Raw genomic sequence first — 27,923 nt, forward strand, 5'->3', positions numbered from 1 at the left:
TACTCAGCTTGCTTGTTCCTCTTTTGGGACCACAGTGAGTCCGTGTTGCTTTGGTTTACAAAGAATCTCAAGATGGATAATCTTACCCTTGACGGGGCTAATTCTGTCTTCAACAGTATGACTTCCAGATGCACTACTTTCTGCAGTTCTTTCTGTTCTTGACCAAGGTCAAGGTCAACTGTGAATGCATACTTCTCAAGTCATTTAAAATACTAGGTAACACTGACGGGGTTTCTGTTTTTTCACAAAGTATTTTGTTGCTCCAGAAAAGTAGTGTATAATGATATTATGGCAGAAATGGGGTGCATGATTTTTTTTTAATAATTTGAGGTCTTAGAAATTTTGAATATGATACTGAAAATTTTAAACTCAACAAATGAGTAGGAGATTGATAGAACTAAAAATAGATTATTTCCTGACGTCCCTGGAGGTCCAGTGGTAAATCACCATGCTTCCACTTCAGGGGGACTCAGGTTCAATCCCTGGTCAGGAAACTAAGATCCCACATGCCCTGTGAGTCCCCCCCACCCAAAAAAAAAGGAAAAAAAGCTAAAAATGGATTATTTCCTGAATAATTGAACCATTCCAAAGCCATCTAACATGAATTTCATAAGTAGAGAATTAAAGAATGGAGGAGAGGAAAAAAATTAATAAAATTATCCAGAGTTAAAAGACACAAGTATTGGGGTTGAACAGGTTCACCGTAAGTTGATCAGAATGCATGAAACAGAGAAGCAAAACCATGGAGTGAAGAGAAAGTCCAAAAAGATTACAAAGCAGACAAGAGAAAGAGCAGGAATAAAATTAGGTTCTGCCCTCTCATTGGCAACAGTGGATAGACAAGACAAAGGGGCAGCAACCTGAACAGTCTGAGGATAAAACTACCCTGAATCCAGCATTTCAGACGCAGTCCAAAAGCAGGACTTCAGTGTGAGATCAAAATCAAGACACTTCAGACATACCAGAACTGAAAGCATTGACCATCCATAAATCTCTTTTGAACAAATTTGTTAAGGATTTGCTCCACTAAAACAAAAATAATGAATTTAAGAAGGCAGCACAAGATGCAAGTAACTATATGAGAAAAAATAAAATCACTCCAACAGTCATCTCACGAGCTCCACGTGTAGACAGCTGAGAGAATGGAGGGGACAAAAAATTAGGTCTGACAATTTAGGAGGCATAACAGTCTTAAACGTGTCATTGAAAACTTTAAGCTGAAAACACCTAAAGAATCCCACTTGGGAAAGGTGTGTTAGCAAGAAGAGAAGGAGGCTGGTAGGAAATAAGAGGAGTAAAATTATGTGAAAAGTCTAGTCTTGCTGAAGAGAAAATTAAAAATCTGATTAACTCTGGACATGTTTTAAATTTTAAAACAGTTATTGCAAAAATAGAATTATATGTATAACTTCTTAATTTCAAACCACTGGAGGAAAAATAATAAACATGATATGGTCAATCTTCAAAAGACAGGAAATAAAACATAAATTAAGATGGGGAGAATGTATTAATATTAAAACATATTGGTAACAGCAACAAGTAAAAACCTGTAAAGTTCTCCTATTAAGAGGAAAAACTGTTTAGAACGTATCAGATAGTAGCCGCTACGTGTATTTAAAACAAATGACCTGAGACAAATGACACAGAAAGTTTGCAATTAAAGAGATAACAAAAAGACGGCTTCTAGTTAACGTTAAGAAAACAGGTAATTACTATGCATTTTAAGCTATATGTGGAGTAAGATGGAAATTTTACTTTAAGTTAATTCATAACATAATTTTAACAATAAGCTAATTCATAACATAACTTTAAAATCTGCTCGTTAGTCCAAAATTAAAAAGGAAGATCAAAATTCAGTGAGACCAAAAATTACCCATCTCAAGAACTTAAAAAAAGTAAGCTGCAAAATAAACTAAAATAAGAAGACAAGAAGGAAATATTATAGAAAAGAAATTAATTTTTAAAAAATATACAACAGGGAGGATAAAAAAGCCAAAAGTCCTATCTTTGAAAAGATAAAATCAGTAGAGTAAGATTAGTGGTTCTCTGGCAAAAAAAGAGAATGAATAAATAAACATTAAGGGTGAATAAGATAACGTTTCTACAGATATTTAGACAGTAAAAATAAGAGCGAATTTGCTAATAGGAGCAAAGTTATACACTTGAGAATTTAGGTGACATTGGCAAATACACAGAACACCACCACACCTCACCAAAACTGACACAAGAAGAAACAGAAAATTGGCATAGTACTATTAAATGCAGGCTTCCAGCCCAGCACAGTCCAACCCAGAAGGGAGAGTCAACGCTAAAACAGGCTTGGAGTTTTGATAATGTCTCAAGTCAGACAAGTTGATTTGAGATTGTTTTTTGCTTCTAAACTGACCTGGGAATGCCTGTCCTGTAAAAATGAACCCAAAATTTGTGGGCTAGCCAAATTTTTACTGGGAGGCAGAGGAAAGTTACTAAAACAACAAAAATTTTTTAAAGATTTTTTTGATTTTTGTCCGGAATCAATGTTTTACTCATCACCCTGGATATAGATAAGTGAAAGTGAAAGTGAAGTCGCTCAGTCGTGTCCGACTCTTTGGGACCCCATGGACTGTAGCCCACCAGGCTCCTCCCTCCATGGGATTCTCCAGGCAAGAGTACTGGAGTGGGTTGCCATTTCCTTCTCCAGGGGATCTTCCCGACCCAGGGATTGAACCTGGGTCTCCAGCATTCCAGGCAGAAGCTTTAACCTCTGAGCCACCGGGGAAGGGGAAGCCCTGGGTATAGATAGCCCCTTCTGAATTCAAGATTTAAAAAATATTTTCCAGAGTTATTGACATATAATTGACATATCGCATTGTATACATTTTATATAATTTTTACTTGTTTATTTGTCTGTGCTGAGTCGTCTTAGCTGCGTGTGCTCTCTGCTCTAGTTGCAGAAGGTGGGGGCTCCTCTCTGGTTGCGGTGCGCGGGCTTCTCGCCGCAGCGGCTTCCTTTGTTGCGGAGCACCGGCTCTGGGCGCTCGGGCTCCCGCAGTTGCGGCTCCCGGGCTCTAGAGCGCAGGCTCAGTAGTTGTGGCGCCCGGGCTTCGCCGCCCCTCAGCGTGTGGGTTCTTCCCAGACCCGGGATAGACCCCCGTGTCTCCTCCATTGGCATGCGTGCTTCATCGCTCAGTCCTGTCCAACCCTTCGCGACCCTTTGGACCCCAGCCCGCCAGGCTCCTCTGTCCATGAGATTCTTCAGGCAAGAGTACTGGAGCAAGTTGCCATTTCCTCATCCAGGGCATCTTCCCAGGCTGAGGATTGAACCCCTGTCTCCTGCGTCTCCTGTATCGACAGGCGGATCCGTTACCGCTGCGCTAGCTGGGAAGCCCAGTTTTTATGCCAGTACCATGCTGTGTGACTGCTATAGATTTACTGTCAAGTTTTAAATCAATAAGTGTGATGCTCGGAGTTTCATGGCAGTCTAGTAGTTAGGACTCTGCACTTTGGCTGCTGAAGTCCGGGGTCCAGCCCCTGCTCAGGGAATTAAGATCCTGAAAGTCTCAAGGTGTGGCCAAAAAAAGGAACTGCGATGCCTCCAGCTTTGTTCTTTCTTCTTAAGATTGTTTCAGCTGTTAGGGATCTGTCATGGTTCCACTTGAATTTTAGTGTTTTTTTCTGTTTCTGGAGCCTAGTTAGAGGGTACTTTCAGGATCTACAGTCTGACTTTGTACAGACTGACTGGACTTACCTCCAGGGGTTCCCAGACCACAGCCAAGAGGGGCTGGAGCCAGTTCACGGGTGCTTCAGGGCCCACAGGCAGGACCCGGGTCTGTATGCCTGACACCTGAGCTGTGGGCGGGCCTAACTCTGGGTCTGGCTCCAGCTCCCTTGGCATATGGTGCCATGCCAGGACCAAGCCATATGGGGCTGAGGCTGAGTTCTCAGGGGTACAGAGCTGCTTCTGGCTCTGTAGCTGGGACCCTCGTCAGCAGCTCCTTTGCCAGGTACGAGCTTTCCCTCTCAAAATCCTCTCCTCCATCTAGGATTGCACTGAGCTTTTACAGCCTCACACCTGGATCCCAGAGCTCCTGCAGGAGCACTTTTGTAGGTTGCAAAAAAGTGGATGTGTTAGTTGCTCAGTCGTGTTGGACTCTGCAACCCCGTGGACGGTAGCCTGCCAGGCTTCTCTGTCCATGGGATTCTCCAGGCAAGAACACTGAGTGGGTTCCCATTTCTTTCTCCAGGGGATCTTCCTGACCCAGGGATCAAACCCAGGTCTCCTACATTGGCAAGCAGATTGTTTACACTGAGCCACCAGGAAAGTCAGCCAAGTCTTCTGACTTTTCCCCAAAAATCAGAAACCTGAATTCATTTTTCCTGTTTCTGTACATTGCCAACTAAAGATAATTTTTCGAGACTTCCCTGGCACTCCAGTGATGAAGACTTTGCCCTCCAATGCAGGACGTGCAGATTCGATCCCTGGTTGCCTCTGGGCCAAAATTTAAAAAAAAAAAAAAAAAAAATGAAACAGAAGCAGTATTCCGATAAACTCAATAAAGACTTCTAAAAAATGATCCACAATCAAAAAAAAAACCCCTCATCTTTTTAAAAAAAGTCTTTAAAACCTACAATGAGCCCAGTAAAACTAATGTATGCACCTGATTCAGAAAAGATGTGAAACCTCTGATTTATGGCGAGGTCTAATCAGTGATAAATCACAGGGCGGTTTAATTTCCAGGCCAGAACTTTGGATCCAGCAGAGAAGGGGCGGTGGGGCTGGAAACATGAGAGGCACAGTCATCTCTTTGCCATGGAAACCCCACGGGAGAAGGTTTTTTTTTTTTTTTTTTTTCCCTGTATTAAGAAATCAATGGGAGATTAATAATAATCCTCTACATTGGCAGAGCACTTCAGCCTCGAGTGCTTGCTCATCCCTAATCTCATCTGATCCCTATAACGGCCCACGAGCTCATCGAGAACACCCGCCGCCCTCTGACCCGATGAAAGGGAGGTAAGCGCTCACACGGGCGCACTGAGAGAAAGAGACACAGAAAGGAGACAGGAGGACCCAGATCTCAGCGGAAAGGCTCAGGATTAAGTTCGTTCTCCCTGACTTTTCATCTGCATCCTTTTATCGTCCATCTGTCTGACATGCGGTCCTGGTCCGAGGTTGCAGGAGGTGGATGGAGAGTGTTCATACAGGGCGGGGGGGCTTGGCAGGGGTGGGGTCAGGACTCTGAGCAGCGACAGAGAACACATCTGGCCAGATGTGTAAGGAAGACGCCACCGGCTGGCCGAGGACCGTGACCACGCAGTTTGCCACCATCTCTCCCACGCCTGTGAACCACCCTGCTTCTTTATTCCTCATCCCATAAACCCCCCAGCCCCTTGCCATGGGGAAGGGAGGCTTGACATTTGTTTTCCATCTCCTCGCTTGGCTGCCTTGCCAATAACCCCGCTCTATGCTGCGGACCTGGGTGTCTCAGCGGTTTGACCTGCTGTGAGTGGGCAAAACAAACCCGGCTCGGTAACACTGACACCTGTTTCAGCACGGACGGACCTTGAGGACACTCTGCTAAGTGAACTGTCAGTCACGAGAAGACAAATCCATGTGATTCTGTTACAGGATAGAGTCTTGTAGAGAAGAAGGCTGGTGCCGGCTGCACAATACCATGAATGCGCTTAACTCCACTGACCCTTATGCTTAGAATCGGTTAAGACGTGTTTTACCACAATTGTTAAAGTTTTTAAGTGGGGTGAAGTCACGGAGTGGATGCAAGCCCTCTGGCCTCAGCCTCCCTCTTCTCCCACTTTGGGCTTTGCAGTTTGACCCGAATTCCTAACCCACTGGTGATACTCTGCAGGTCTACACCTGGGGAGGTTTGCCAATTCTGCTTCCCCTCCCTGGGGTTCTTTCCCTGCTTTTTCCCATCTTTTGACCGAACCCACTCAAATGCTGTGAGATGGTTGGATGGCATCATGGACTCAATGGACGTTGAGTTTGAGCAAACTCTGGGAGGTGGTGAAAGACAGGGGAGCCTGGCAGGCTGCGGTCCATGGGGTGGCAACGAGCCAGACATGACTCAGCAGTGGAGCAGCGACAGCTCCGAGGGTTGCAGGTGTCTCTCTGGGCCCCCTCTTCATCATGCCTGGATCTCTACAGCCGCCCTCTCCATGATGTGTTGGCCACATGTTTGCCTGTCTACACGTGTCTCCCCAGTAGACGTGGGCTGCGTGGGGCAGGGTGCCTGAAGGTATGAGGGTATCTGACATTCTCTTAGCCACTGGGGGCTGAGAGTGAAGACCCAACTATTGGGAGATAGAATGTCATTAAAATGGGATTATAGGGACTTCTCTGGAGGCCCACTGGTGGGAACTCTAAACTTCCACCGCAGGGGGCACAGATTCGATCCCTAGTTGGTGAACTAAGATCCCGCATGCCGCCAAAACAAGAGAAAATAAGTTTTAATGAGATTATGATGGGTGTAAACACACACCATGTGACTTGGTGGTGAATCTCCTTCCTCCGTTATAAGCAGAGCAGAGGGTCTTAGGCTGGTGTCCCTGGAATTTGGGGGGAAACTTTGGGGCCATCAGGGGCTCAGGAAGGCTCCACAGAGAGATAACAAATGGGTTCCTGGCCGGGCCCAGGCCTAAGATTCCTAGGAAACTGTGCAGTGGGGCAGGAACGCATTCTTAAACAGAAGTTCCTGTGTATACACGGGGCCTGGGGAATGGGTGGGGGCAGGGGAAGAATAACTGAGAGACTTTCAGAGGGCATCCCTGCACACTGGGGTGCACCTCACCTGACCCGACCCTTAGAAGGGCTTGGACCAGATGCCCAAGAAAAGCAGGCTTGGTAGTGAGCAGCCACAGAAATACATTTTTTTTAAAGTGATATCTCCACTTTGGCCACCTGATGAGAAGAGGTGACTCATTGGAAAAGACTCATTGGAAAGTCTTTCCTGGGAAAGATTGAAGGTGGGAGGAGAAGGGGATGACAGAGGATGCAATGGTTGGATGGCATCACTGCCTCGATGGCCATGAGTTTGAACAAGCTCCGGGAGTTGGTGATGGACAGGGAGGCCTGGCGTGCTGCAGTCCATGGGGTCACAAAGAGTCGACACGACTGAGCGACGGAACTGACCTCCAGGAATATTTAAAAGCCCACTGAAAAGATACACATATAGACAGAAGAAATGAATTCAGAAATAGGCTCGCATATGCATAGTCCATTGATTCACTGCAAAGGTGCCAGAGGGAGAGATTGCCTTTTCAATTACTGGTGCCAGAACAAGTGGCATGCGGGGAAAAAATGATGTTATCCTTGGCTCACACTGTATACAAACTTTAACCCAAAATGGGTCAGAGACTTAAATGTAAGAGCGAGATCCTAGAAACGGCCAAAGAAAAACACTCTTCAGTGTGTGTCTGACTTTGGAGTAGGCAGAAATTTCTTAGATGTAACAGCAATATCACAATCCTTTTTTAAAAAAAAAAAAGGTGGTAAGTTAGGCTTCATCAAAATTAAAAACTTTTGCTCTTGGGAAGACATCATTAAGAAAGAAAAAAGGCAAGCCACAGACTGAGAGATTTGCAAATCATACACCTGGTAACTTGTATCCAGACTATATAGGGACCTGCTATAACCCAACTGAAGATACTTAAAAGAGTTGAATAGACATTTTGCCCAAAAATCATACAAATAGAATGTATTCCTATATTTAAATATGTATTTGCACGCCCTCTCAATCAAGAAACCATTGACATGCACGTGTTATTTTTTTTTTTTTTTTTTTGCTTTTTTGCTTTCAGGAAAACCTCTCGCCTGGTGCCCGCTTCATCCTGGAACAGCTAAGACGGTGTTAATTCCACGGTAGCAGCAGTTTCCTTGACCACCCCGTGTAAGACTCACAGCCACAAACAGTAAGAACCACATCCGCCTGGTGATGTGAGACCCACCTGGGGCCTGTGAGTGAAGGTGGAGGAGCCGGGTGGACCGTAGGGCTGATGTGAGTAAGCAGTGACGTGTCTGTCAGTGTTTAACACCTTCTCTGCAGGGGGAGCAGGGGCAATCCTGAGTTGCCACGTTCGCCACTGTCCATGGTGTAAATACTCCCGTCCTGGTTCATTTCAAGCTAACGTTGTGACGTCACCGAACCCAGAGTCGGGAAGAGATGCATGTGATCAGCTCTCCTGAGTAACCCAAACCGGTTCCGGCAATGAGATGCCGCTTCACACATCTCATCAGCAGAGCACTAAGCCAGACAATACCGAGGGTTTAATATGAAGATGTGTTAAGTGCTGGTGGGCGTGGAAACTGATTCAGCCGCTGTGGAGAGCAGGGCGGTATTATTTGGTGGGATGCTGGTAGTCTGCAATCCAAAAATGTGTGCGGTTTTCTCTCTGGAGATGTGTAAACAGAGCTTCTTGCAACGTTGTTGGGAAGAGCCAGAAAGTGGAAGCAACCTAAATGTCCATCAATAGGAAAATGTATAAATAATCATGAAACAGTCATTGAGCGGGAGAATGCACTACAGCATTCTTAAAATTAATACACTAATACATTTATCAGGATGGCTATATCTTAGAAGGCATAATGTGGAATAAAAAAATCAAGCTTTAGGATGTTATGTGATGCATAACAGAGAACTTCTGTAGAAGTTTTAAATGCATAAAATGCTACCCAGTGATATGATACAGAGATATATATTCACTGAAACATGATGAAAAATTATTTTAAATAGAGTAGACAAATACATCTGAAATTTATGATAATATTGCTCCTGGGGAGAGAGAAAGGAGCTTGAAACTGGGGATGGATGTAAAGGGTACTTCATCTTTATTATATTATTCTAGCTCCTTTAAATATTAAAAAATAGTGATTTGAAATAAAAATGACAACATTTTAATGGTTTAAATCCTGTATTCTGACAAATAGGGCATTGTACTGGTTACATTTTTCTTTATGTTTCTTGATATTTCAAAAAGTCCTTCAAAGCATCAGGGCACAAGCTCTTTATGACATGAGATTAACTCCATCCCTGTTCACTGGCAAATCTCACACACCACGTCCTCAGGCAGAGAGCATGACCAGGTGGGTCCTTTCCTCGCAAGTGATGTGCCCCCTTCTCCAGGAAGCCCCTGTTGACGTCCTCCTCTGGGCTCCTGGTGGCACTTCATGAATGTAGCTTTGGTGACACTTGTCACACTGATTGTACAGTAATGTAATGTTTCCAGCTGGAGCTGGGGTCATCCCAAAGGTTCTCTTCACATGTCTGGATTGAAAAGACTCAAACAGCTGGGAAGTGGGGTGCCTGGGGTTTCTGAGACACTTCTATCTTTCTAGACAGATCCACAGATGATGAAGATAGATCGGTAGATGCAGATGGGTAATGGCTAAGTAGGTAGATAGAGTGAAGACAGAGATAGATGAATGAATGATAAAGATGGATGAAAAATAAAAGACAGATAACCCTTCCAGTATCCTTGCCTGGGAAATCTCATGGGCAGAGTAGCCTGGTGGGCTGTTCCCTGGGGTCGTAGAAGAGTTGGGCACAACTGAGTGACTAGACAGGTGTAAATGGAAGATAGAGATACTGGGGTATGTTGTAAATGTGCCATCTCTTACTCTAGAACCAACTGCTACACACTCAGGAATTTTGTGAGCTGGTCACCAAACCATCAGTAACTTGAAATTGACAGTGATGAGAGTATTTCCATCACAGAAATAAACTATACGTCAGGTCTGTTTTTGAGAGGGAGCAAGCTTATCTGCATCACTGGGTGTGGATAAAGAAATATTTATTTTCTCCATTCTGTGTAAATATATCCAGTTCTCCCAGCTTTGTCCACTGAGCCAAGATGAAAAGGTGAAGGGAGGTAAAACCTCCTCCCACTGCCTTTTAGGGAACAGTCGCCTCGTCTGCTGAGGGTGGTCACCTCGCCCCCGTGCTCACCGAACCTCTAGCAGCTCCAGAAGGGAGCAGCCGCCTCTGCAGTCAGCTGAGGCCTTGCCACAAAGTCACCCCCTGATATCTGTTCAGAGTCAGAGGAATAGAGAGGAAGTAATTATTATTTACACTTCTATTGAAAAGGCTTCACTTAAAACTGAAAGAAGGAAACTCCACAATTGGCAACGAGGTTAAAAAAACAAAAGACACTGAGCAAAAATAGTTTCCCCTCTGTTGATCTAAACTCCCCATGCCTTCTTTCAAAAGGACATCTTAAATCCAAAACTGAAATCAAGGACTTTGCTTTTTTGGTAATTGTATTGGAATATAGTTGATTGACAATGTTGTGTTCATTTCCGGTGTGTGGCAAAGTGATTCGGTGATCATATATCCACTCCACATACGGTCGCTACGGAATATTGATTAGAGTTCCCTGTGCTATCCAGCAGGTCCCTGTTGGTTATTTATTTTATATACAGTAGTGTGCGTATGTTAATCCAAACCTCCTAATGTATTCCTCCCGCCAACACTTCCCCTTTGGTAATAATAAGTTTGTTTTTGAAATTTGTGAGTCTGTGTTTAAGTTCACGTCTATCATTTTTTTAAATTAGATTCCACGCACGAGTGATGTTGCATATGTCTTTCTTTGTCTGACTTCACTCAGTATGATAACCTCTAGGTCCATCCATGTTGATGCAAACGGCATTATTTCGTTGTTTTTTACGGCTGAGTAATTTTCCACTGTGTGTGTGCGTGTGTGTGTGTATATAAAACATCTTCTTTGTCCAGTCTTCTGTCGATGGACATTTAAGATTCTTCCATGTTCTGGCTATTGTCAATAGTGCTGCTATGAATACTGGAGCGCATGTATCCTTTTGAATTATAGTTTTTTCCCAAATATATGCCCAGGAGTGACTGCTGGGTCACAGGGTAGCTCTGTTTTAAGAGACTTCCAGCGTGTTCTCCACAGTGGCCGTACCAATTTGCATTCCCACCCTCAGTGCTGGAGGCCCCCTTTGCTCCACGCCCTCTCCGGCATTGGTTGTTTGTAGACATTTAGGTGGTGGCCGTTCTGACCGGCGTGGGGTGACGCCTCACTGTGGTCTTGGTTTGCATTTCTCTAATAATTAGCGACGTTGACCATCGTTTCACGTGCTTTTTGGCTTATCTGTATGTCTTCTTTGGAGAAATGTCTATTTAGATCTTACACCCATTTTCCAATTGGGTTGCTTGTTTTTTTGACATAGAGCTGCATGAGCCGCTTGTATACTTTGGAAATCGATCCCCTGTTGATTGTAAAGTTTGCAGATATTTTCGCCCGTTCCGTGGCTTGTGTTTCATTTTGTTTATGGTTTTCATTGCTGTGCAAAAGCTTTTAAGTTTAATTAGGTCCCATTTGTTTTTTGTTTTTACTTTTATTCCTCTAGGAGGTGAATTCAAAAAAGATACTGCTGTGATTTATGTCAAAGAGTGTTCTGCCTATGTTCTCCTCTGATAAGAGTTTTATAGTATCCGGTCTTACGTTCAGGTCATCAATCCATTCTGCGTTCATTTTTGTGTGTGGTGTTGGAGAATGTTCTAGTTTCATTCCTTCACATGTAGCTGTCCAGTTTTTCCATGTGCTGCATCTTGAATGACAACCCAGCAGGACTGAGTTGTCCATATCCTGCACTTTCCGAGGAAAGGGCTGATCTCGACCAGCTCCAGGGAGATAACCTTGAAGGTCAAGGTATTTCCAGCCTGATAAGAGTTCCGTGGGGGCTGTGGGCCACACCAGATTGTTAATGCCGACAGTGTGGCTCATGAAAGCGGTCTTGGGCCGAACCACACCTGTTTGACCTCTAGAGGGGCTGAAGACTGAACAACTAAGGTCAGCCACACGGACAGTCCATCCTTATGCGCCTGACCCCCAGCAGCACGCCTGGAAGGCAAGGCCCGGGCGGGCTCCCCGGCTGACACCAAGTCATGTGCGTCATCGCACATCATTATCAGGAGAACTAAGAATCGTCCGTTCCATTCCACCGGGAAAAGACAGTGGGAAGCCTGCTCACGGACTCTGTCCCGCAATTCTCTTACCTTTGCTGATTTTCATCAATATCCTCTTGCTATAATAAACCGTAATTGTGAGCATAACCGCAGAACTGAAGGGGGGGGCCCCGTCGAGACAACCTCGGTGTTACAGTCCAACCGTTTTGCGTGTTCTTTCATTTTCTTTCATTCCCCGTTGAGCCCACCTATGGAAGAGCTTGCCACTTTCCACACACCCAGTGCTTTCTCTCATCGCCACGCTCTTCTTAGCACTAGGGTTAGCAGTACAGGATTTATGAGAGTGTGATTGTGAAATATGAGGGCAGAAAGCAATAAGGTGCTCAAATCATTGGTCGGAAAACACAGATGGCACTGCCCACACTGACCAGGCAAGGGCCCTGGCATGCAGTAGCTCACTCGATAGGGTGACCCATGGGCGTTTGGACTCATTATAGGAGGATGTCCTTTAGGGTTGTCACTGAGTGCACAGAAGTGGGGGTGCCACAGAGGTCAGACTGCGGCAGAAGGAGTGGGAGATAGAGGCCAGCTAGAACAGATGATGACGACATATGTGTGTGAGTGTGTGTGGGTGAGTGTGTGTGTGCCACTCCACTGCGTCCCCCTGCACTAGTCCTCCTGGATCACCAGCTTTATCTTCCTGCAGGGTGTTGGCCTCCAGACGCTCACAGCCACGGGCTGGTCACAGCCTTCACTGGTCTAGGCTGACCCCTCGCAGCTCCGCTGACCCCGTGGGCCACCAGTCAGGAGTCCTGGCTCACCCCACTCAGGCCGGCCCTCTTGGCCAAGCCACGAGATCAAGTAGAATTCTGCATCATGGGATGACTCCAGTGGTAAGGGTTCTGATGAGTCAGAGATTGAAGGAGAAGTAATAAAAACCGGCGGTGGAGATTCTGCCTCCAGAAGCCGGCCGTGCTGGTCACGTTCTGCTCCGTGAAGCCCCTCACATGTCCTCCGCCCCCACCCCACCCCCACCCTGCCTAGATCACTCACCCCCACCCGCCACGCTGACTCTCCCCAGCCAGGGAACCAGGGAAGCCTTTCTGGTCTTACGTGTGGAATGCTTTTTTTAAATCCTTTTCATCCTGTTCTCCCCCATCTCTATCTGCATATGAGAGAACTTTCTCAGCCTTTGAGGCCCAGGCTTCTGAAACCTAAAGCCATGAGATGACTTATCTTAGTCTGTTCAGGCTGTGATAACAAGATCCCTCAGCCTGGGTGGCGTTTATTTCTCCCAGTTCTAGAGGCTGGAAGTCCAAGGGCAAGGCCAGCTTGGTTGCATCATGGTGAGGACCACTTCCTGGTTCATTGCTGGGGCCTCCTTGCTGAGTCCGCACGGAGTAGAAAGGGCCAGGCGAGCTCTGTGGGGTCCCTTTTAGAAGAACACTAATCCCCGTGGGCTTCCCTGGTGGTCCAGTGGTCAAGAATCTGCCTTACACTGTAGGGGCATGGGTTCGATCCTTAGTCAGGAAACTAAGTTCCCACTGACCTCAGAGCAAACAAGCCTGCACTCCATAACTCGAGAGTCTGCACCACAACGGAAGACTGCCCCCCCGCCCCCCACCCCATGATGTAATGAAGACCCAGTGCAGCCAAATGAATAAATAAAAAAAGAAAAAATAGCACTAATCTCATCCATGAGGACTCCACCCTTGACCCCTCCCCACAAAGGCCTCACCTCCCAGTACCATCACCTTGGGGGTTAGGGTTTCAACACACAATTTTGCGGGGACAGAAACCTCCACACCACAGCCGTGGCTCTTTCTCTCTCTCTACGTTTCTGCTTTGCAGTCTTTCTTTGAGGCACTACAGGCAAGGTCAAAGGAGACATCAGGCATGAGAAAACGCCAGTGACGGTTTAAAATCACAGGGGAGGGCTGGACAACGCTGTGGATGTTCCAAATGCCATGGGATCATACACGTTGGAAAAGTCCACTCTGTGTTATGCGGGCTTCACCCCAGTGAGAAAAAAGAAAAAAAGGAGGCCTTGGTCAGTCACTCGGAAACATGGTCCACCTGCATTTCAGCATCACCCCCACGCCAGCTGGATGAGCTCGGCACCTTTAAATCTATGCTCGCTAATTGGAGCGCATGCAGGCTTCTGGCGGTGGCGACAGACTCTGTGATTAATTTAGCAAATGTCACGGTCAAGAGGACAGTTTGCGGAGAAGCCTCCAGGGGCAGAGCCCCAGGTCCACGGCCTGGCTCAGCCACTTCCGAGGGGCGTGACCTCGGCAAGGTCTTTAATTTTTTAAAACCGTTCATTTATTATTAACAGCCCAAGAGGAAATATGTGACTATTATTCAATCTCCTGCATTTAACTTTTCATGTCTCATGAACTTTCACCCTGGGAAATGTCAAATCCAGCCACGCAACATCCAAGCAGAAGTCAGACTGTCCCCAAACGTTAGAGAGATGAACCACGGCCTTTACACACAGTTCCGGGCATCAGAGATAACGTAAATGCTCTGTGCTTTGGCGTCTGTGTTGGCGAGTCGGGGGCCATGTCCCGGCCCGGGCTGTTCTTTCTCTCCCTCCTGACCCGACGCAGCAGCCTCCTGGCCGGCCACGGTCCGCACACGCCTTTCCCACTCCATCGTTCCAGCTCCCCAGCTTACAACAGTCCACGGCTTCCATTGTTCTTGAGCCGCAGTCCAGAATCCTCACCACGGCCGCAGGGGCGCCCACCCCAGCTCCAGCCCCTGCGGGCTTGTCCCAGTTCCCCTGAGGCTGCTCAGACACGCTCACCACTTATCACGACCCACCGTGGCCAGTGGCTGCTGGACTGGCTCTCCTACAAAATGATGAGACTTCCTTACCAGCTGCTGTGAGAATCAGGTGAGACAGGCATTAGGAATGCGCCCGGGGATAGAAAGGATGCACGAGAAAATCTGCCTGTGGGAAACAATTGGACACATCACATAATAGGTTTCCTAAAAAAGAAAATGATGTTGAGGAAGAAAATTTGTTATGCAGAAAGGTTCATAATACATCACAAAGAGAGAAAAAGACACCCAAGTATGTTCATGAGTATGCCTCTGATTTTGTCAAGGTGCACATTTTGTAGTTTTACACGAATATATAATGGTATAATTATCTGTAAATCATGGGCAACCTGTAAGTACATATAACTGATGTGTGTGTGGGGGGGTGTACATATTTTTAAACCACAATGTCAATATCAACATATTAGTAGTAGTGGTTGTCTCTGGGTGGCAGAAAGCATAAAGCCAGATATTTAATCTGTGTGTTTTCTGTGGGTTGTTTTTTGTTTGGTTTTGATTTTTTTTCTCTCTTACATTGAGCACAAGCTGTTTGTAATTAGAAGGTGAAGTTGACCATCCTCCTGTGTGATACTGTATTTCTTACCTTGGACAAATAGTACAGGATTCTTGAATCTGTGACAGCTACTGAATGTGTTTAATATTTTGAATTACAGATAAACGAAATAATCAGCTTTAAACTGAACAGAAAGCGGCTCCTAGCTTAAGTCATCGGGCTGTGAGAAGCAGTTAAAACCGCTGTATCCTGGCAGACACCTGCAGGCTGGGAAAGTTCAGTTGTCGCCAAGTCTGACTTGCAGGGAGTCGCTCTGTTGGGCTTGTTGGTTTGGCGCCTTAGATCTGCCCTGGCTCGAACGAGCCTCAAAGGGGCAGCTCTACCTCGACCTTGGGTTCCTGAGCCGCCTGGCCGCCCGGCCGCCTGGGGGACTGTATCTGCAGAGCGGGACGGGAGGCCATCCTGACCGCGTCACAGAGACCTGCCTGGAAAGGGACGGTGCCCAGGGGTGGCAGTGACCCAGGAGAGAGGCCAGGTGGGGGCGGGGTGAAGGCCGCGGGCAGGGGGCACAGGCCCCGGTGGGGGTGGTCGCGGGAGCAGCATTGGACAGAACCCCGGCCGGACAGACGTCTGATCTGAGTACAGCTGAGATCGCCAAGGCGGGGCCTGTACGTGGAGACGCAAGGCCCAGGCTGGGCGCTGGGAAAGGCCAGCCTTCTGGGGCCAAGGGCGCGAGCCGGGAGGACACACCAAGGACTTTCTCCCAGGAGAAGCCAGCCAGGGGGAGGGGGTGGGTGGGCGGGTGGGAAGGCGGCTGTTCCAGCGGCCCAGGGGCGCCTCCGCAGACGGGACCCCCAGGACTCGAAGCCGAGCTCCAGCAGGTCCCCACAGCCCCGCCGAGGACGCGCACTGCCTTGGCCCGACATGGCTTCTCTGGAGAAACGCCCTTTACCGCAACACCTTGGTTCACGCGCCCCCACGGGCAGAGCGCATGCGCCAGCCCTCAGCGGGGGCGGGGTCCTGGTGCAGAGCCGCCAGCACAACAAGAAGTAAAGCCTGGAGCTTTCAGTTTAAATGGACCCGTTCCTCCTCATCCGGGACCGTCTGCGTGGGTTTGCATACGAAAGCGCTCCTTGAGATCACTGATCACCACAGCAGCCGGCCAAGGTGGGGCCCCCAGAAGATGCAGCCGTTTCCTCCAGGACGACGTCACGCTGCACCCTCGTCGCCACTGAGACGGGCCCCGCGGGTGAAATCCGGTCCCCAGGTCCTGACGCTCCACTGTGTCCTCCAGTGCCACCCGTGTCTGTCTGCCCGGCCGGCTCAGCGCCTCCCACCGTCTCCCTAATACTCACGTTGCCCCGGGGTCAGCGCTGTGTCACTCGAGTGCGAGGCATTGCCTCTGCAGGGCAGCATCTAATTCTGACTCCGGCCCCACTCAGTACTTCTGCTCCTAAGCTGCCTGGTTCCCCCATGAAGCCAGCCGCTCTCAAGCTTTGTAGTCACGACAGCAACCCTCATCTCTCACCAAGTCCCGCGCCAGAACTGCACAGATCATCCTGGGATGCTTGGTCGTCTGAGTTCCCAGCCTCCATCCTCAGACCATCATTCACTCTGTATCTCATGGTTTATCCTCCTGGCAGTCTGCGAGCCAACACCAGATGCCAGGGTGATTTTTTTTCCCACTTCCAACACCGTGGAGGAAAAACAGATCTTCCAGGTGTGGGAGCCCCCCTGACGGTTCAGAAAATGATGGATGGGCAGGAGTCTAGATTCATCAGAACACGAAGGCCCAAGGCTGGCTTCACCGCTCAGCCTCGCCTGAGCCGTCCCAGAGTGGAGGATGACCCTCGGATCTGGAGACAGAAAACCCTGGATGCGTCCTTGTCAGAGCCGGGGGCCCACGTCCGCTCGCCCCCAGGGGCCACGGGACAGGTGCGGAGGGAGCCGTTGGCGGGACTGTTTGCTCAAGGAGATCTGGAACAGCCAACAAGGGCCGTGGTCGGGCGCGTCTGAAGAGCCGAGTCCTGTTTCCGCTGCACTTGCAAGGCCCCTGGCGGCCAGGGGTCGGGTGGGGACAGCTAACCCGGCCCTCGAGGCTCTCAGTCTTGGCCCCCGCCACCGCCTGGGCACCCGCCCCTGCAGGCCTCTGACCACGTCCCCTTCCCAGTCTGCCCCAGCTCCGTGATGCCAGCATCTCAAAGGCAGTAAAGGGAGCCAGCAGACAGGTTCCAACCTCCCTCCTCTTCCTCCTGACCCTTCCTGGTTCTCACCGCGCCCCTAAGACCCTCATCCAACGCCCCAGGCCCCTCCCTCTGAGAAAACGAGCTGGCCCCCCACCCTGAGATGACTGAGACCCCCAGGTCTGTGCTCCGCCATTTCCCCTGGACCCCCATCCACACCTGCGCCTCCATCGCCCCTCCTCCACACCGCTTGCCACCAACTAAACATCTCCCATGTGTCCCCTGAACTTGGTCGTCAAGAAGTTAGTCCAGGCCACGAGCAGAGCCTTCCCCGGGGGGATGCCGGCGACTGACACCGGAGAGGACCGTGGGTGCAGGAGAGGGCGTGGAGCCCAGACTTCCGGAAGTGGCGGAATGTTCTAGACCTGCATTCTGGGCGAGGTTCCATGACTCCATCTATCCGTCCGAGTTCACAGGACCGCACACCAAGAAAGGACGGATTTCTGTCCACGTCGGTCACAGCTCAGTGGCACCGCCTTCGGTTTGAAGAAGTGCGTAGTCAATCCTTCGGGGACCTACCTGGCGGTTCAGTGGTCAGGACCCCACTCTTGCATGGCAGGAGGCACAGGTTCGATCCCCAGTTGGAGAACCACAATCCCACATGCCGCCTGCTTGGGGCAGCCAGAAAAAGAAAAGGGATAAATCATTCGTGTTCCGTGATGAGCACTTTTCCCTACTCAAACGACTCCTACGCCTCGCAGCCGTCACATCGCAGATGCTGCTCGTGTAGAAGACAAGCATAAATATTCCCCTCCCAGCCCATTTTCCACGTTCTCTGCTCACCAATTTCTCCTCATTTTTCTCTCAGCATAGATTCTCCTTGATTCCCTTAATAAGCTCCGTTCTATAATTAGTCCACTCTGATAATGCTTTTATCATGTATGTGTTTTATTTCTAAAACATTCACTGCCGTGTGCTGTCCCATCACACTGTAATTCCCAATTCCCTGACCACCATTTTTACAGTCTTACAGTCTTAATAATCTTTTCTATTTCGGTGGTGCTTTTTTTTTTTTTTTTTTTGCTCTTTTTGTCTGACGAACATGAAAGCACTCTACAGGCATTTTATATCCCCGGGAGGTAGTTAGGGGAGGGAAAGAGATTTTACAGATGGGAAAATACCAGCACAGAACGTTGTGTGGGGTGCTAGTCAGGAGCATGGTGTTGAGTGTTAGCAAAAGCTTGGCTCAGCTCCGCAGCCCCAGGAAGGAGGGGTCCTGTCACCCCATCTCCTCTGCCCCCTCTAGGCCTGGGAGAATATAGAGTCAGCCGTGTAGCCTCTGGGTGGGGGCCAGGATGGGGCATCTCTCTGTACTGCATGCTTTCGTGCTGAGTCGTGTCCAACCCTTTGCAACCTCATGAACTGTAGCCCGTCAGGCTCCTCTGTCCGTGGAATTCTCCAGGCAAGAATACTGGAGTAGGTTGCCATTCCCTTCTCCAGGGGATCTTCCCGACCCAGGGATCGAACCCAGGTCTCCTGCACTGCAGGCAGCTTCTTTACCGTCTGAGCCACCAGGGAAGCCCTGCTTACAGGGTGGAGCACAGTCACATCCCCCTCACCCCCACCACCACCCCACCACCACCCACTGAACACAAGGATCCACTGGGGGTTAGGGTGGAAAGTAACCAAAGATGGAAATGTTACGAGCACACAGTGCTTCCCCAGAGACAAGTACAGGGATTTCCCCAAACCCAGAGGCTGCCTCTGTAAGTCCCCTGTCGGTGGGTTTGTGAGCACACAGTCCACCCACCCCCGCCCAGGAGCTGGTCTGATGCTAAGTCCCACCATCAGGTGTTGTTCCCCCAGCCGCCACCCCCTCAGTAGCTCACTGGATCCGAGCCTTTGTCTCAACAAGCACAAGTCTTCTGGGTTGTTGAACTGTCCTAAATTTTCCTCCTTTCTGGAAATACTGGGGTGGCCAAAAACTTTGTTTGAGTTTCTGTAACATCATACAGAAAAACACGAATGTGCTTTTCGGCCAAGCTTCTATGTCATCCCAACACACAAGTCGGCACCAAACAGGGTCAGCCCTTATTGCAAGGTGGTGCGCATCGGGTCAGACCACACACACACAGCTCGAGGGCTTGGCAGCAGGCCGACCACCTGGAACTAGTCGTGGTGACGCTGACAAGCAGCCCAACCACCCTGACTGTCCGCTCCGTCTGGGGGGACACTGCACACCTGCCGGGTGTTAGGGATGCAGGTCCAGTGTCACTCCAAGAATAAGCTGATGAGCTGCGGTTTGGACCACAGACCACACTCCTTCTCCTGCCTTTCCTGGGCATAGTCATGGACACAGGGCCTTGCTGGGATTGGCAGAGGGGCCTTCCGAGTCTCTGGACGCCCGAGTGTCACCACCTCCCTCCAGTCTGGCACAGGTTGTGTTCTCCAAACGTGTCCGTAGCCATATCTCCCATCCCAAATGCTCTTCTTAAAACATCAGCTTGACATTCCTCCCCTGGAGTAATGGGGACCCTGTCCTTCCCCTTGAACCTGAGCAGGTTTGGAAGTCTAGGCTTATTTACTCATTCATTTTGTTGTTGTTCAGTCACTAAGTCGTGTATGACTCTTTGCAACCCTGTGGACTGCAGCACGCCAAGCTTCCCTGCCCATCACCAACTCCCAGAGCTTGCTCAAACTCATGTCCACTGAGTCGGTGACACCATCCAACCATCTCATCCTCTGTCGTCCTCTTTTCCTCCTGTATTCAATTTTTCCCAGCATCCAGGCTTTTCCAAGGAGTCAGTTCTTCTAATCAGGTGGCCAAAGTACTGGAGTTTCATCTTCAGCATCAGTCCTTCCAATGAATATTCAGGACTGATTTCCTTTAGGATGGACTGGTTGGATCTCCTTGCAGTCCAAGAGACTCTCAAGAGTCTTCTCCAGCACTACAGTTCAAAAGCATCAGTTCTTTGGCACTCAGCTTTCTTTATAGTCCCAACTCTCACATCCATACATGACTACTAGAAAAACCATAGCTTAGACTAGACGGACCTTTGTTGGCAAAGTAATGTCTCTGCTTTTTAGTATGCTGTCTAGGTTGGTCATAGCTTTTCTTCCAAGGAACAAGCGTCTTAATTTCATGGCTGCAGTCACCATCTGCAGTGATTTTGGAGCCCCAAAAATTAGTCTCTCACCATTTCCATTGTTTTCCCATCTATTTGCCATGAAGTGATGGGACCAGATGCCATGATCTTAGTTTTCTGAATGTTGAGCTTTAAGCCAACTTTTTCACTCTCATCTTTCACTTTCATCAAGAGTCTCTTTAGTTCTTCTTCACTTCCTGCCATAAGGGTGGTATCATCTGCATATCTGAAGTTACTGATATTTCTCCCGGCAATCTTAATTCCAGCGTGTGTGTGCTTCATCCAGTCTGACATTTTGCATGATGGACTGTGCATGTAAGTTAAATAAGCAGGGTGACATTCAGAGTTAATTCCCTTTAGGATTGACTCCTTGCTGCCCAAGGGGCTCCCAGGAGTCTTCAGCATGAGCACCACCCGTGCACCTCGCCTGGCAGCCTCACTCAGATTTTAAACACTTAAGACTCTACTTTAGGGACGTCCCTGGTGGTCCAGTGGCTAAGTCTCTGTGTTCCCAATGCAGGGGCCCGGGCTCCATCCATGGTCAGGGAACTGGATCCCACGTGCCGCAACTAAGGGATCCTGTGTGCCAAAACTGAGACCTGGTGCAACCAAATAAAAAAAAAAAACGAAAAGTAAAAACATTTTTAAAAGACTCTACTTCTCCATTTTAGGAGCGAGATTCCTTCTGTTTTGTTCAGGAGAGAAATTCCCTGGTTTGCTTTGAACCGGAGGCAGCACCGAGGTGATGTCCCCAAAAGGTGCCAGGAGGGAATCAGCGCCCACTCCGCCTGCTCCCTGTGGCCTGTGCTTGTATGGACTCTGGGGCAGGAGGGAACCATCCCGAGTTAAAGAGCCACCCCCCCGCCCCCCACCCCGTTATGTCCGGTCCAGGCCCCTCTCGAATCCTTAAGTGAAAAGCCGTACCTCTTCACCACAATCCACAGCATATACTTGCTTTCCTGAAGCCTCTGGAATATGCAGCAGGCAGATAAAATTATGCCATGTCTAAGATCGCTTTGACACTTTCAGAGTGTTGTGGGAGATGGAAGGACACCGCTGAAAAAGAAATCGCACGTTCCGTGCGACTGAGAGTGAAAACATGGTGGGTTCGGCATGCTCAGTCACACAGTCATATCTGACTCTCTGCGACCGTATGGGCTGCAGCCTGCCAGCCTCCTCTGTCCATGGGATTCTCCAGGCAAGAATACTGGAGTGGGTTGCTATTTCCTCCTCCAGGGGAGCTCCCCAACCCAAGGATCGAACCCATGTGTCCTGCGTCTCCCGCATTGGCAGGCGGGTTTTTCACCACTGTGCCACCTAGGTCAGCAGAAGCCAACCCCAAATAATCTATCTTCACGTCCAGGGCAGTAAATCTCTCACTTTCAGCTCTGCATACACATCAGAAGACAATCCTCCTTCTGTGAGGGGGCACAGAGAATGACACCCTGTGAGATGTTTGGCCCTCCTAGAGATGAACAGCCCTCCTTCCGTTTTATGGCTGCGTTGGGTCTTAGTCGCAGCGTGCGGGACCTTCGCCGCAGCACTCCGCCCTCTTGCCCTTGTGGTGCTCGGGCTTAGCTGCTCTGCAGCGTGTGGAATCTTAGTTCTCGGACCAGGGATTGAACCCACGTCGCCTGTACTGGAAGGTGAATTCTTAACCACTGGACCCCCAGGGAAGTTCCAGTAGCCCTCCTTTCTATGGAAATATGAGGAAAAGAGCAGGACGGGGCCCTCCGCCGTGCGTCCGAGGCTATTCACAGCCGGTGTCAGCCCCCCGCTACGCCCAGGTGAGCTTTCTGCTCCCCAAGCCCCTCACTTTCCCGCCTCAGGGCCTTTGCGTGTGCTGTCCCTCCATCACAAACGCCAGCCTCTCCCTCGTCCAATTGGGAAAATCTCCCACATCCTCTAAGACCTCATACAAACGTCACCTGGTTTCCAGAACATTCTAAACCCTGCCTCCCCAGCAGGGTCGGCTCTTCTGGCATCTGTGCCCTACGTGAGTGTCCATCTCTGCCTACACGCTGGGCCCCGAGGGTTGGGTCCACACATAAGACAAGTTACGTATCAACAAGTGGTGGTGGTGCTGTTGCTAATGACGAAACAGGTAAACACATCCAACATGTTTTGACCTCGGCCCGTCGGAAGGATTCTGCACACTCAGCAGCCCCTTCCCTCCCGAGGGCTCCAGTCTCAACCTTCCTCTTCTCAGAGGGGAGTTTCTCATTGTCATGGATGGCAACTCACACACGATGCAAATAATCACCTTTTATGTGGCCTTGGAAAAGCTTCTGTTTGATCTCCCCGCAGCTGTCTTCACGGAAGGCTCCCATGCAAATAAAGAGTGCAGTAGCAAAATGTCAGGGGGCTCAGCCCAGAAGCCTGAGCCCCTGAAGGGTCGGAGGGGCCAGGAGGGGCCTTGGGCCCTTATCTGACTCCCCAGAAACCAGAGCACCTTCCTGCCCGCCGCCGCCTCCTGCCCTTCTGTTCTCTGTCTTCAGGATGCTCTGGGTCTGCCCAGCATGGGACACACAGCTCTCCCCTGACCCTTCCCACACCCCCGCCAGGGCAGAGAGCACCTCTGTGTACCCCACCTCCCCCCGCTGAGCCGAGGCGGGGGACGGGAGTGAGTCTGGTGGAGCCAGTGTGCAGGTGGGGGCTGCCTCCCGCGGCTGGAATCAAACGGGAGCTGAGGGGCCCCGGGGCGGGCGAGCCACGTGGGTGGGGGGAGGAAGGCCACTGGCATCTCAGTGTGACGAAGGCCTCTCCACGGGAGGGGCAGACCATGTCCTGCTGGCGAGGACGTCAACTGCGTCCCTCCGTCTAAAGAGCAGTATTCTGGGGACTCCCCGCTGGTACGTGGAGAAGAATCCACCTGCCAGCACAGGGAACCCGGGTCTAAGCCCTAACTCAGGGCAGTTAGGCCTGTGTGCCACAGCTACTAAAGCCTGCTCGGCCTAGAGTCCGTGGTCTGCAACGAGAGAGGCCACCACGATGAGAAGCCCGCGCACCACAGCAGAGCTCGCCACAGTGAGAGAAAAGCCCACGCAGCAGCAAAGACCTCGCACAGCCAAACATGAAAATAAACAATAAATAAGATTTTTTTAATTAAAAAAAGAGAGAGAGAAAAGTGCTGGATTGGGAAACTCTTAGACTCAACATGAGATGCTGGAGCGGGGAGTAAAGAAATGCATGTGTCGGGAACCAAGCTCCCAATTCCGACCCCACAGATGAGCCAAGTGACCCTGTCCAGAGTGTTAGTAAGCCCCTCCCCGACGGGGGACCACCCCTGTAAGAGGAAGGTGGGGTAGCACCCCAGTGGCTTCTAGCACATGGGGCCTCAAAGCTCACACCATCAAAGATCAAAAAGACCCACATTTCCGAGAAAGATGTCCCACAGGCAGAGAAAGCATGCTGTCACTTCTGTGATGATCACAGAGCTCTGGTTTCCAACCTAGATTTTTATCTGGCGCCAACAGGGAGAGGTTCTGCTTCTGAGTCAGACGGTATCTGAGCAGGGGATCTGGGTTCAAACCCAGCCCCTCCCATCCAGGGCGGTCTTAGGGTGAACTGACAAAGCCCCTCTGAACTTCAGTCTGCCGGTCTACGAAGGAAGTGTCCGGGGCGGAGCGGACGGTAGCGTCCGCACTGGGGCAGAGACGTCCCTGTGAAGAACAAACGAGGTGATGGGACCCGGCACATAGTAAGTGCCCGCGAAACACGGCTCGTTTTATGATCTCTCACGTGGAACGGAAATGACAGCTACTTCAGAGGTAGCTGATTTAGGGACTTCCCTGGTGGTTCAGTGGTTGAGACTCCATGATTGCAATACAGGGGCCACAGGTTTGATCCCTGATGGGGGGAACTAAGATCCCACGTGCCACCAAAAATATAAACAAAAAAAGTACCAGTTTTCATTCATTCATTCAAGATGATGAACACAGCAAATTAAAACACCAATGGCAGGTTGCAGCACCAGGCCAAAAAATAGTAGTTGATTTAGCCTCTGGATTAAACAAGATTGCTGGGAGAAGGCAATGGCACCCCACTCCAGTACTCTTGCCTGGAAAATCCCATGGACGGAGGAGCCTGGTAGGCTGCAGTCCATGAGGTCGCTGAGGGTCGGACACCACTGAGCGACTTCACTTTCACTTTTCACCTTCATGCATTGGAGGAGGAAATGGCAACTCATTCCAGTGTTCTTGCCTGGAGAATCCCAGGGACAGCAGGGCCTGGTGGGCTGCCGTCTATGGGGTCGCACAGAGTCAGACACGACTGAAGTGACTCAGCAGCAGGAGCAGCTATATACTGATAATATGTGAATAGATAAACTAGTTGGTTCAACTGTGTAACATAAAGATGTGGAATTTTCAGTCTCGGCCCCCTAACTTGCTAGGCTGCTGCCCCCAGCCCCGATTCCTGGGACGCCAGAGCTTTGCTGAGAAAGTTCTAGATGCTGTCTGCTCACCCCTCACCTGCTTATTCTGCCCCCGCCTCCTGATGCTTCATTTCTTGGCCACCAGGTCATAAAGCGTCAGCCTCTTTGGGCAGAGCTGCCAATAAACTCCGGTCTTATGGCCGTCCAGTTCCACTGAAACCTTGTCAGGCGGGACTTTTTTTTACTCCAGCAAACAGAAGATGGGGGTCATTTTATCTCACGTTATAATGATCAGCTTGGGATAGTTTTTGTTTTTTAATTTTGTGACCTCACCACAGAACATGCAGGATCTTAGTTTCCCAACCAGAGATGGAACCTGTGCCCCCCACCTCCCTGCATTGGAGGCACAGTCTTAACCACTGGACCACCAGGGATGTCCCTTGGGATGGTTTTTTTTATTTCCTTATCAATGTCAAAATGAGTGATCACAAACTTACATCCCCCGAGCAGCCAGGCAGTTGCCATAAATAAGGGACAACGCTTGGAGGCGGTGGGGCCTGACACCACTGGTTCGCTGTTTTGGTCTTGTTGCTGCCACTGACAGAGGCTTGGCGCTGGGAACAGCAGGGCACGATGGAAACCAAGGCTAAGGCCGGAGACCTGTGCAGCCTCTTTGTCGTAATTTGAGGGTGATGGCCCAATTTTTCTAGTTGCTCTGATTTTTCATATTTTTGCATAAATTCTCCCAAATTTTAAAATATTGGCTCAGTTTGGTTTTTTTTTTTTTTGGACACTGTAAGTCAGAGAAAATATAACTGCAGACCAGATTCAGCTCCTGAGCCATCACCTTGAGAGACTTCATGGAGCCTCCTCCAGCCAGTCCTCACCACCGCCTCCAGTGTGTGTGAACGGAAGTGGAGAGTGGCCAGGGTCACCAGGACGATTGTCCTGAGCGTGAACTGCCCAAGGGCACCCACCTGAGAGGCGGCCTCTTCTGTCCCAGGGCAGCTAAGACTTGTTCTGCAAATTTCAGCGGTTGTCCAGCAGAGGGCAGTACGATTTCACAGTCTGACAAAGTCAGCCCATCACACGGTCTCAACAGATGGATGTGACGTGTCTTCCGGCTGGGGTGTGTCCTCCTTCAGATTCACCCAGAGCAGGTGTAAGGACCAGCAGCGGCCCTGAGCGGGGAGGAAACTGCAATGGAAGACCCCATCCATTCTGGTTGGGTTGCAAAGTGGAAGTTCCAAATACCAAGCATTAGTGAGGTTGTGGAAAAAACAGAAATTGCACTACCCTGGCGGGGGCAGTGGGGGGTGACGGTGAAGGACAGGAGGAGTGTGAATTGATACACCCCCACATTGGAAAGTTTTTAGCAGCACCTACCCAAACTGGACATACAAATACCCATGACCCAGCAATTCCACTAGGCGTGTGCCCAACCACACACAAACATACGTGTGCCTGGAAACGTTTAGAACATTCATGGGCATGCCCTTTCCGAGAGCCAAGACCAGAAAGAGGTCCAATGCCTATTAGAAATGGAAAAAATGAATAAAGTGTGTATCTGCAGGGTGGATACCAGACAGCAATGCAAACGAACCAGGATACAGAAAAATCTGCTCAAAGTAACGTTAGGTACATGAAGGCAGCCACAGAAGAGTGTCCTGGGGGATTTCATTCGTACCAAAGGCGAACAGCAGGCAGAGATCAGCTGTGGTGTCAGGAGCCAGGATGGCTTAGGTGCCTGGTGGTGACCTAAGGGGCACTCGGGGACTGTCCTGGGGTGCTGGTGAGGTTCTGGAGCTTGACCTGCAGGTGATGATGTGGTGGTGGTTGTTTGACTGCTAAGTCGTGTCTGACTCTTTGCAACCCCATGGACTGCAGCATACCAGGCTTCCCTGCCCTTCACTATCTCCCAGACTTTGTCAAACTCACGTCCACTGAGTCGGTGATATCATCCAACCATCTCATCCTCTGTCCTCTGTCATCCCCTTCTCCTTCTGCCTTCAATCTTTCTCAGCATCAGGGTCTTTTCCAATGAGTTGGCTCTTTGCATCAGGTGGCCAAAGTATTGGAGCTTCAACTTCATCACCAGTCCCTCTATTGAATATTCAGAACTGATTTCCTTTAGGATGGACTGGATGGATCTCCTTGCAGTCCAAAGGACTCTCAAGAGTCTTCTCCAGCACCACAGTTCAAAAGCATCAATTCTTCAACGCTCAGCCTTCTTTACGGTCCAACTCTCACATCCATACACGAATACTGGAAAAACCACAGCTTTGACTATACAGACCTTTGTCGGCAAAGTGATGTCTGTTTTTTAAGTAAACTGTCTAGGTTTGCCATAGCTTTTTTTCCAAGGAGCAAGCATCTTTTTTTTTTTTTAATTTCATGCCTTCAGTCACCATCTGCAGTGATTTTGCAGCCCAAGAAAATAAAGTCTGTCAGTGTTTCATTTGTTTCCCCTTTATTTGCCATGAAGTGATGGGACTGGATGCCATGAACTTCATTTTTATGAATGTTGAATTTTAAGCCAGCTTTTTCACTCCCCTCTTTCACCCTCATCAGGAGGCTTTTTAGCTCCTCTTCGCTTCCTGCATTAGAGAGCTGATGTGGATGGGGTCTCTGGGAAATCGACTCGTGCACTGTACGCTTTCTGTACACACGAGACCAACACACGAGTGTCACAGCAGAGACCCCCAGGTGTGCATTGGGCAGGGAAGGGCTTTGGAGGAGGAGAGGCAGAGGAAAGCTCCGAGTTCCGGCATCAGCGCCTCCAGGTGCGACGTTCACTCCAGGGCTGCCCGGGTCATGGGCGTCGCACTATTACTAGGGGAAGCCAGCATCCTTGGACGGGTCGTGTCAACGACGGGTTGGTGCATAGAACAGGGTTTGGGAACCAGGAATCCTTGCTTCCCTGAGATGAGGGTTTGTGTGCTGGTCATTTATGTGGCTCCC

This window comes from Bos indicus x Bos taurus, chromosome 25 (genome assembly GCF_003369695.1).
Source record: "Bos indicus x Bos taurus breed Angus x Brahman F1 hybrid chromosome 25, Bos_hybrid_MaternalHap_v2.0, whole genome shotgun sequence".
NCBI classification, from domain to species: Eukaryota; Metazoa; Chordata; class Mammalia; order Artiodactyla; family Bovidae; genus Bos; species Bos indicus x Bos taurus.